Source organism: Anser brachyrhynchus (assembly GCF_964034855.1).
Source record: "Anser brachyrhynchus genome assembly, chromosome: 1".
NCBI classification, from domain to species: domain Eukaryota; kingdom Metazoa; phylum Chordata; class Aves; order Anseriformes; family Anatidae; genus Anser; species Anser brachyrhynchus.
Genome location: NC_137694.1, coordinates 179,300,891 through 179,312,040, shown reverse-complemented (window position 1 = coordinate 179,312,040; position 11,150 = coordinate 179,300,891). Strand labels below are relative to the sequence as shown.

The window sequence follows — 11,150 nt, the reverse complement described above, 5'->3', positions numbered from 1 at the left end:
CGATGTGTTAGAATTTACATTCACGTGTTGTTAACCATTCTTCGGTGCAATGAAACGTTTTATCTGTCTGACCTCAACCTTTGCCATATGCTGGTGCAAACTGTTCAACTTAAGCCCAGGCGAGTTTAAAAAAAAAGGAGGAAAGAAAAGGGGGGAAAAGGAGGGTCCGAAAAGCACATTGCTGGGTAGGCTCTGTTGTTGCTCTTGATAGCTGCCTTCCTCTCTGTTTTCCATGGAAACGTTTTGAAAGCCAATTCCAAAAAAAAAAGAAAAAAATGAAAAGATGCATGCAGATAAATGAATAGTGGCTCAGAACATGCCAGCTCTTCACTAATTGTCCACTTTACATATGCTTCTTCATGTCTGGTGATTCCTTTTATATTGTGGAGAGACAGCAATGAAACTTCATTACGCTGTGTTAAGGGGAGGCAAACAGAATGCATTTAAAATTGATCAGAATAACTTTTATAACATTTTTATTTACTTTATCCTTATTTCCTGATTGCTTTCTCATCATAGGTCATTTAAAGGAACAAGAGATGTGGATTACTGAAGGAGAATTATAATTTTGTAAGTAATTCACAATGAAAGACAGCATTGTGGTCTTTTGAAGATGTGTCTATCTAACTTGCAAATGCCACCCTGTTTCTCTTAGGAACCTGCACTGCGGCATTGCCCTAGTTCTGTTATTTGATTCCTCTGAAACTATGGTTATGGACCTGTCTCTGTGTTTTGCCCCAGTGTCTAGATGTGGTTAGGTGTTTCTATGCTCACCTTTTAAGTGGACTAAGCAATCCTGAGTGTGCTTCCTAATCTATCATGTTATAGATTTTCATGGAATTGTGGCTGTCTTTGTAGTAAGAAACATCAGTTTCCCTCCATCCCACAAATACCTCCTAAGCCTAATAAAAATGGTGGTGCTAAGGAAACCTGGCTTCAACTTCTAACCTCCTGAATGGCCTTGGACTAGTCCCTAAGGAGGACATCCACAAAGGTGCTGTAATATTGTGTTTAGCAGCAGGGGGGCTTTGGGATCAACAAAATTTGTTTGAGTAGACTGTGCAGTGGTGAAGTCTTTGCCTGAAGAACGTGCTACAACATATGCATGCAGTTGCTTATGATAAGACTGAATACTTGAGAATAGATAATTTAGGGGTTAGGTAAGGCTTTGGGATCAACCAGTGTCACTCAGTTTCTGGTAGGCTCCAAGATCCCTTTGAAAATATCAGCATTGCTCCATGAACCTCCTTCTTTAAAGCCACGATGGTGCTGGGGGGCATTCAGGTAGGAGAACTAGATAAGGCTAAATAAGGCTCATAAACTCACTGTAACAATGAATCCCCAAATGAATAACCTATTTATATATGTCATAGTCCTACATCGATACAGCTCATCAGCTCCCTGTGCTGGACCAGTCATTGCTGCAGCCTCTTGCGGTATAGAATGCTGCATTTCATGGCATGTGGCATGTCTCTTGGGGAAATAAAAATCATTGTTGCTTTCTGTGAAACCCTGCCAACCCATCTCACATTTTTATAAGTATTTTCCATTCTTCTATGCTCTATTACACATGATGTTTTGAAAGAGTGGGAAAGAGTTAAGCAGAATGAAGACCATTATCAATATTTTATTTGTCACAGCTGAAAAACTACAATTATAGGTCAGTTCATTGCAGTCTATTCATTGATTTCAGTACTCAAGGCCCTTCAGGGAGTGTCTAAAATCCACTGATGTTTCGGAGTGCTAAATTTTGTGTTTGAATTTCTGATAAAACTGAAGGATGTGTCAAAACCACGTAGCAGACTCTGGGGCTGATTTACCACTGCATGCTTCCACTCTCTGCTGGTGTTAACTCCAGCGATTTTGTTTGAGTGGAGCTGCACGGTATTGATTTAATTCTTGTATCAGTGTGACCCTCCAGAGACACGCTTCCGTGCTCTTATTCCCACCAACTTCAGTTCAGGAGCATAATCAGGCTCATTATTGGGAATGATGACCTTATGCAGTCAGGCATGTAAGCACAAGCCACTCAAATTTTTCCAGAAATGTTACTGAATATAGTGGGGCTACTTCCTTCCTTCAAGTCGAGTATGTGCTTACATCCTTTGCAAATGGTAACCTACATATTTAGGCTTGCTTTTGAATTCTGTGAAAGTAGAAGTTGTCTTTCAACTGCCTATTACAAGCTTTGGGTCAGAACCATAAACAGAGGAATCTCTTAACTAGTAATTAAGAGATTTGTGAAGGCTCGGGATCTAAACTGCAGTTGCTCCTCAGTCCGCAAGTATGCAACTCTTTCTGCTTCAATTAACTTTTTTGTTTGTAGCTGGAATGGATGGAATTTGATCAAAGTCACTTTCAGAGTACATTCATGGTACTGTTTACAAACCTATTACTTTCAGAAAGCAAAGTAGGATAATGCACTTCTTTCTGCAGATTGTGTTGTTTGTTCTAGCTGCCTTTTAAATATCTGCTACCTCAAAAAGAATATCCAGCAAGGTTCAAATGTTTTTGTTTATGTCTATTTTTCAGACAAAAACTTGCCACACTCTAGTATTGGTAGCAGGCTGCTGGGGAGAGAATTTGGTTTGGAATTAAATATCGTTGAAAGGCACTGGATGCAAGAATGAATAAAATCTATTGTTGAGGTACAAACACCTAATTATAACCACTATCTGAAAATCTGATGTAAAACTAGTAAGGGAAAAAATTACTCATTACATTAAAAGGTGATTTTTTCTAATGGCATTAAGAGATTTTAAAAACAGCCAAAATACCAAAAGTTAAGTAATCAGAGTATCCACAATCAATATTTGTATTCAGGTCAAAGTGAAAATAACTGAGAGAATGAAATTTAGAAATGCACATATTGTAATTTGATTTGAACAGTCAACATTGGTAAAAAGTCCAAGTGTTTACTATAAGATTACTTTCTGATTCAGCATTACCACACAGAGCTACATCTGTTACTCTTCATTTGAATACAAAAATTACATCTAATCTAATAAAAATAGAATAAAAGCAAGAGCTTGATGTCCTTTGGAAGTCCTCAAACTTACTAAAACTAGAGGTAATTCAACAAATTTAAAGAATTAATTTAATTATTTAATCAGGGACTAGTGAGCTACACCTGAAAAGGTAACTGTGAGAAACAACAGTTCTGATGCAACACCAACAATGTTATTGCATGGTGGCATTTATTAAGTAACTGATATACCCAAGTTAACCTTAAAAGAGCTAACTTGACCTACCTTGCCTTTGAAACAGCTAATTTGAGTTGTGTGAGCTGTTTAGTTGCAGCAGTACTGAGCTCAGTGTGGATCAGTTCACCCTGTTTATACTGCATGGGACTAACTTCTGCAGCCAGGTTGCTAGCAATTCAAACTGGCCTGGATCTACAGACTCTCTGAGGAGTAAGGGGGTAGGTGACAGGAAGACAACGTATATTCAAGTATGCTGAGTTATGTCTTGCCCTGTCCTGCCTTCCTTCCCTTGCAGATCTTTAAACTGTGACCTGAAAAGGGGCTTGCATCAAAATTTACCCTCCAAAACAGTGAACTCATTGTTTATCTTAAGTACAGCAGATTGCCTCTTAAAAAATAAACCCAGCATCTCAGCAGTAACCAATTCTCTCTCTCTCTCTTTTTTTTTTTTTTTTTTTAGTAATTATTTGCTTGGAAATGCCTTGACTTCACAAATGTGATCTTGAAATATTTTTTGTTCCTGAAAGCCCATGAAAACAAAGACAGGCATTTGCTAGGGATCAGACTGAGAATTTTTGAGTGTTTCATCTTATGATAAGTGAATAATTAAAACAGGTGGAAAATTAGTAGGTCTTAAGTATTTATGTAGTGTTATGTTTCTATTAAAAGTCTCCACTTTCTATAACTAAGAGAGGACATTAGTTTGTCTTTTTAATGTGGAGACAAATAATAAATATTGCATTTACTTCTGGCCTTGTAGTAAATCATGCTGAATTGCTTTGCAGTTTTCAGGTGGGATTCATCTCATCTCATCTTAGCTGTTCAAAAACAACAACAAAAAAGACAGCTAGCAGAAGGTAGCCATCTTGTCTTCCATTTTAGTCAATGAAGAGCAATAGTCTTCTCCAAGTGCAGGGCATTCTGTTCTGATAGAGGTATGTAAGAGAAACGTAGCCTGTGATGAGCACCAAGAAATGTCTCTATTGACTGTAGAGGGAGGAAGCCCAGGGAGCAATTGGCTAAGACCAGGTGCTAGATCTAGTTGAAGTACAGCTTTTCCACTGTAGTGGTGTTGTCTGTGAAAGGGAGAGACACTCTTACATGACTGGTGGTTTTAGTAGTTGTAGATGGTCAGATGTAGATTTGGTAAGATGAATGCTGATTGCAATGTCTCTGGCATTCCTGAAGGAAGACATTTATTTCTTACTGTCATCATAGGGAAAGGCTGTGGCATACTGCACACTGAATTTCTGCTTCAGCACTTGCGTAATGTCTGGATGCTGTATCAGAGGCAGGACCAGTGGGTGGCTGTGCACTAAGCAGAGTGTTGAACCTGTAATACAGTCTTGGATGTGCCTGAGGCACCCAACTGTCACAAACAAGGATGTGCAGTGTACCGTCCTGCTTGCCAACAGGATGCCTACAGGATCTGTGGGAGAAGCCTTTTGGGTAGGAGTGAGGTGAGACATACAGTCGATGTCGCTGCTCTGCAAACCTTTTCCACTTGAAAAATGCTGAGCACCTTGGCCTAATTCCCTAGATAAATTACTTAAATTATTATTAGATTGCCCATTTGGAAAGAGCCGAAGCAGAGAGATTTCTTGATGTTACAGGGGCAGCTTTTAAAGAATTCAGGTTCAATTGCTTAAATACATGGAATAGGATTCATCTCTTCTGCCTCTAGAAGTGTATGGTTGAAATGATATCTGTTTTTGAGCTACTCACCTTTGGCTCCTGTTATAGTCAGCAGAAAGAAGCTGGGACTGCCAAAGGGCATGTCTTAGACATCGACTGCATGAGAGACAACTCACCCAACCTAAAGTGCTTAACTTTTCTCACCGACTCGGCTAGCCTGGAGCAATTAGCTCAGACTAGACACCGTGGTTTTAGACATTAAGTGGGATGAATCCTCTTAGCATGTAGGCACCACTACTTAAAAAATATAGCTAAAAATTCTACCCCTACTGAAATTAGAGGAAAACTTGTTGCTGACTTATGATCTTCCAACTGCGTGGGACTACTATAAAAACAAAAATAATGTGGATGCTTCTGTGCTTGCAGGATCTAAGCCCTACTTACCACTGTTTAGTACAAAATAAAAGTCTCTGTTGATTTTAACTCGTATCATGTTAAGATCCCAAGCACAGATCCTTCTTCGGTATAATCCATTGTGTACCAGGATGAGTTTCCTGGTGTCACATTATTGCTTTGCGTGTCAGAGTATGTACAGGAAGATCTAGTGTACGTCTACATTGCAGTCATGGAGTGAAGCTTTAAATAGAAGATAGCTTTACACTAACTGTACAAAATACTATGGCAGGTACTCTGCACAGCTGGGGGCTGTGCTGCTGCAGGCCTCTGTGCCCGACATGGGAGATCCGCTTCAGTCGACAGGATGTGCTACCTCACCTGCACTTCTTGCAGGTCTGGCTCTGCTGCTGTGCAGGCAGCAGGCTGGGTATCGGAGGTGACTTAAGGTGGTGCTGAGGGCTGTGATGTGTGTATGAGAGAGAAATGGTGAGAACTGTCTGTCTGTAATGGCCTCTCCCTCATCCCTGACACTACTCCTTGGGTTCCTGTTGCTTCTGCTGTTGCCCAGGGTTGAGCTGCCACCAGTGGTTACCCTAAGTGGCGAGGGGAACATGCAAGAAGCTGGGGAGTGCAGAATACAGAAAGATGACAGGCAGAAGACCAACAAGCTCATTACCCTCCCACTTACACATCCAGTGTAAGGGGCTATGTCGTTGCTGCCTTTGCTGTGCCACCGAGAGCAGAGGAGCATTTGCACCAGTGGTTGTTGTGTTACCATCATTTCTTTCATGATGAGCAGCAGAATACAACACAGAAAGGAACTTGTTTCACCATTTTGGGATTTCAGGGCATATGTCTCCCTTGTTTCACCTTCCAGGTCTGCTGCATAGCTCAGTGAAGAGGAAATGAGCTGAAGGTGCTAAGCATACTGGCAGAAAGTGGGAGCTGCTGTGTTGACTCTGAGAGCAGGCTTGAGAAGTCCCAGCTATGCTTGGCATGCCCCAGGGTGGTTGGGGATCTTGAAAAGCTGGTCAGGGGAGTGAGAGAGTGAGGCTTTTAAAAATGTTATTGGGCACTAGGGACAGGCCAGGAAGGGGTTTAGATTATGTAGTCGTGGTTCAGCTGACAGATAGCAACTGGTGAGCTGCAGTATCTTGAATGCTTTGCGTGACTGAATCCTGTGCTAGCCAGTCGAACCTGAAGATAAGCTGATGAAAACATCCCTGTACAGAGAAGCTGAGCTAGCTAAAGGCTGAATCATTTTGAAAAACACTTTTAATTATTCTAGCACAAATTCTGTGTGCAAGCACAGCCTTGGTGGTAAGGAGAGAGATGCCAGTAGTGGAGTGTTAAGACTGGTTTGCGCCGTCTAGATCAGGCTAGCACATATGGAAAAGACTGTATCACAGAAAAAAATAATTTCCAGGCCCTTTGCATTATGATGATACATGTTAATCTATCCCATGTTAACAGGATCTGACTGATGATCAAGCTGTGATTCAGACCTCCAAGCCAGAGAAAACACACAAGAGTGCTGTAGAAGGTACGGAAACAGAGGATCAAGAGAGTACAAGGAATCCTGCCAGATCTGCGTGGTATCCTAAAATCCACCAGCCTGTTTGGCAGCCTTCTCTGTACAGTGCAACAAGTGTCACTGTCGCGAGCTGGCTGCACACTGACGCGTCGGATCTGTGACCTGGTATTTCAGCCCTGTGTTTGTGTAGTGGCTCAGCTGACCCCTGCAGCCAGGGATCAGATGGAAAGCCATTAAGGGTGGTTCCTCACCAGCACAATGTCCAGACTCATGTCACTGCTGCTTCGAGTCACCCTGGGAGCAGTCATCCATGCATTGATTTTATGGCAGTGCTGACACTTGCCTTCATTCTTTTGGAGCCGGAGAGAATTGCTCTTAACCATGCCCCCTGCCGCCTCGGGATATAATCTCAGGAGCATAGTTTAGGGGCACAGTCAGCTTCAAGGAGCATTACTTTGCTTCAGTGCATTTTTATGTGTTTTCTTTTCCCTGCAGGTCTTTCTCTGCTAAGGGGGATTTTTGGACCAGTGAATGCACTTCTTTTTCCTGTTTCTTTTCTTTTTCTTATTAGTAAAGCAACAGTCAAAAAGCCTATGTCTGTATACTTTTGCCAAACACACAAATGTTTGGCCAGTTTGCGACTGGATAACATCCTGGGCTTGTGTCTTAGCTCCCAGCTTGGTGATAATATCCTCCCTTAGCAAAGGATTTTACAAGCAGATGCACATATCAAAATCAGTTCACCAACATAACTGCAGTTTGAATCCCCATTTGCCAAAACCACAATCCTGGGAATGCATTTTAAGGATACAGCTTCTGTGAAATTATTTATGCAAGGAAATACTTTATTTTTGCATCAGGACCAAAATAAGATTTTTTTCATAGGTCAGAAATCCTTTGAAGTACTTTTTTCCCCCTTTAATTCTCATTAGTTTAATTAATTGTTGCTCTCTTTTGAAATTAAAGAGAACAAATTGTTCTCCTGGTACTGAAGGGGCACAAGAAAATTATTGCAAACACTGTGTTTTTACCTGAGTTTTTATTGTATTTCTCCTGAATGGAAACCCAGGAAAAAGGGAGTTAAATTGTTCATGGAAAAAAAAGGTATTATATTAAAGCCAGAAATATATTCATGTGGTGATTTCTTGTGGATGCATATAGCATTGCAATGTTCTGATAATGGAAACAATTTGTTTTAGAAACAGTATAAAGGTTGCTAATTTCCAAATAATGAGAAATGGTCTGCTTGACAGGTTTTTCTTTATGGTATTTATACCGCAAGCATAGTAGCAAATACCAGGAGCAGAGGCAAAGCCAAGCAGGCTTTCCAACAGCTGCTGCGACCCCTGCTGTATTGCTGCCAAAGCTGGTGTGACGGGACAAGGAGAAGGACACAGGCTTTTAAGTGCCCCACTGTGTGATTAGCCCTCTCCCTTCAGGTTGACTTTTTTTTTTTTCCTAGAGAAAATTTAGAGGAAATTTTTAGAGGGATTTTTTTTTTTAGAGGAAAATCAGGGCAACACTTGCATGTGCTGAAGTGGGTGCATTTTCCATATCATTGTTTTCCACGAACAAATACCTCTGAAAAACATGCACAACTGGGAAAGATAACCTGTCTGTGAAGCTTGCAGAGATCAATTTCTGCCAGATTGTTTTTCATTTTCCTATTGCATTTCATGGGGAGGGAGGTTGTGGTTACTCATTGCTGTTGTATGAGGCAAATGGGGTTGGTGCTTTGTGGGCTAATAGAATGGGAGGTGGCATCCTGCCCTGTGTCAGTGGGAGATAAAAATGCCTTCTTGTCTCACGGGTCCTTTTGAAACAAACCATCAAGTTAGCTGTTAGAAAAAGAGTTGGTGAAGTGGTTGGAGAAGGAGGGTTGCTGGAACAGAGTGCATACATTATGCTTGTTGACTATTGATCTTCTGAGTGTATTGGTCATTTTGCTCTGGCAATATTAGGGATGAAATGCAGTGATGGGCCATTTAGACAGCTGGAGCTGATATTTTGGGAAGAATGGCTAGTCTGGATCCTATTCAGCTAAAGAACAACCTGGAACTGGAACAGGAAAGCATGAAGACATCCACCCGTGCACAACCTCTTTCCAAGACGTGAAGATTGAAGGAAGGCTGTTATATCTGCTGCCTTCACCAGCTCGTTTCTCCCCTGTGTGGGAGAGCAGTTAGGAGGCAAAGGAGTGTTTCCCCTTCAGTGCATAGTAAGAATGTGTGATGACAGAGAATGCCACAGAAAGACTTCACAGGTTTTAACAGAAGATGAACTATCCTATGATATTCAGTAGAGACGTGGTCATATTTTTAGTGAGTTTTCTACTGAATTCCTTACCAGTGACATAGTTTTCCAAAAACTTTTAGAAAGGTTAACATAGGCCCTTAAGAACTCAATAAACCTCTAGATTGATGGCATGCTCAAGGGAGGCTAAAAAGCTATGTGGTCAAGGAAGGCTTACAAGAGTTGAAAAGCAGTCAAAAAAAAGTTAAAGAAGAATTACAAAATGTCAATGAGAAAAGGAGAACTGAGACCCCCATGAAGTGACGCACAGCTTCCTTTCTCATTTGGCTTCTCTGTCATGTCACAAATGGGCTTTTGGCTCTGTGGCACAAGGGCCATCCATCTTACGTACTACATACAGAGACTGATATCCCCCTTTGCTCACACAAAAACACACAACAATTCTCATTATTGTTTCTGATATTATTTTGTTTATTTGGTGTATCCTAGATAGGAGTCTGTAACTAAAATAAGATTTAAATGTAGATTTTAGTTGAACAGATACTGAAAAATATCTTTCTTTAGCAAAGCCTTTTGCTATTGCTCTTTACACCCTGGGGAGACTTCAGATGCCTGATCATTTCCCTTGTCCCCCCAGCTCTGGGGAAATCGTATCTTTTTGCTGGCTCCCTTGGCTTCTCAGGCAATGCAAAGAGCTGGCTCAATGTGAGACCTAAATGACAATTCATTGCCAGGGGGGAAGTAATTTTCAGGCCTCCTCCCCTTCTTCTTGCCATGAGTATAATAATACACTGTGGAAACATTACTGGGGTAATCTGAAAACAGCAATGCTGTCAGAGATCAGAAAACGCTTGATAGTACCAGTCTCTCACACAGCTTAGCTATGATGTTTAGAATCACTGTACATCATATTTCAGTCTTCACTGACACCCTGCTGGATTTTTTCCCAATGAGAAGTCATCTTTGAATTAAACCACAGTAAGCACTGCAGGTTGGACATTGTTGTTATTATTTTTATTCCCCTCCCTCCCACCCATTCCCCCCCTTTTTATTTTATTTTATTTTGTTTTTTTTTTTTTACAAAGACCTACTTCATGTTGCAAAGATCATCAGCTGAAATGAATGCAGCCCAGCTGGGATTTGCTGGAAATGCGTTCAGCTTGGCAACACCTCTCACAGAGTGGCTGGGTCCCCAAAAGCTTTGTTTAAAATGATGAAATGAAAACAAAGGAGACATAATTAGCTGGTGTGTAATAATAGACAAGGCTTGTATCCAGCTACTGTAAAAGTCATTTAATGAAGGGTAATCTGGACATAAGCCCGCACACTATAGCTGTAAAATATTTAAGCTTTTTAATGAGAGGGAAAATGGAGAGAAGGGTTTGCTAATGTGATTAGGAAAGATGCCTTTCATAACCGTTTTTACAAGGGGTTGCAATTCCTAAACCAAGGTTTGTAGCTTTCTTGAAGCCAAAGCAGCAATAAAACTTTTATACCATACCAACAGTTAAAAGCTACATACATCACATTGGTTTTATATGTCTGAGTGGGAACATCACCGTACTGCTTTTTGTGTCTGCAAGGGGCTACACTGGCTACTGAGTAGCATCTGCAGCTTTTTCCACTTACCTCAGATTGTGGAGTGCTTGTGGAGGAGCAATCATTAATCTTAAACTGCAGTGAAAGTTGCTTTCAGTGATCTTCTTTCTCATCCTCCCCTCCTTGTTCTGTTTTTCCTGTCTGTGTTCCCCCTCCTCCCTTCCTTTCTCCTTCTCAAAAAACCCCCTTTTCTCATACTCTCTGCACCTGAACAGATGCTGCATGATTTGAGGGGGGCTGGCCGCTCCGATGTGATGAATGCATACCATTATTTTTAATTTCCTTCACAAGTTTTGTTACCTCTGCCTGGGAGGGTTAATCTGTCCTCCCACAGGGAGTGCCTGGCTTCTTTTGTCTAATCAACGGAGAAAGGTGGGCACCTGAGAAAGGCGGACACCTCTGAAAACCTCCTAAATTAGATATGTTCCTCTCTTCATTCAACAAAATGAATGGAGACTCACACATTACTGTGACTAGTAATTTCTGAGATAAGGCAGGGGCTGGCAAGGGCTGTGTGATGCTGAGACAAG

General features: G+C 41.2%; 1 long non-coding RNA gene across 2 annotated transcripts; it reads left to right on the top strand.

The window, feature by feature from the left end:
• The first annotated feature begins 3,125 nt into the window (after positions 1-3,125).
• On the top strand, positions 3,126-10,041 carry LOC308199171. 2 transcript variants are annotated; one of them, XR_013954431.1, is made up of 3 exons: positions 3,126-3,421; positions 3,989-4,138; positions 6,708-10,041. It is a non-coding gene; the product is annotated as an uncharacterized lncRNA (long non-coding RNA). The 2 variants fall into 2 exon arrangements; XR_013954432.1 differs by lacking the exon at positions 3,126-3,421 and adding an exon at positions 3,438-3,829.
• Positions 10,042-11,150: the final 1,109 nt, after the last annotated feature.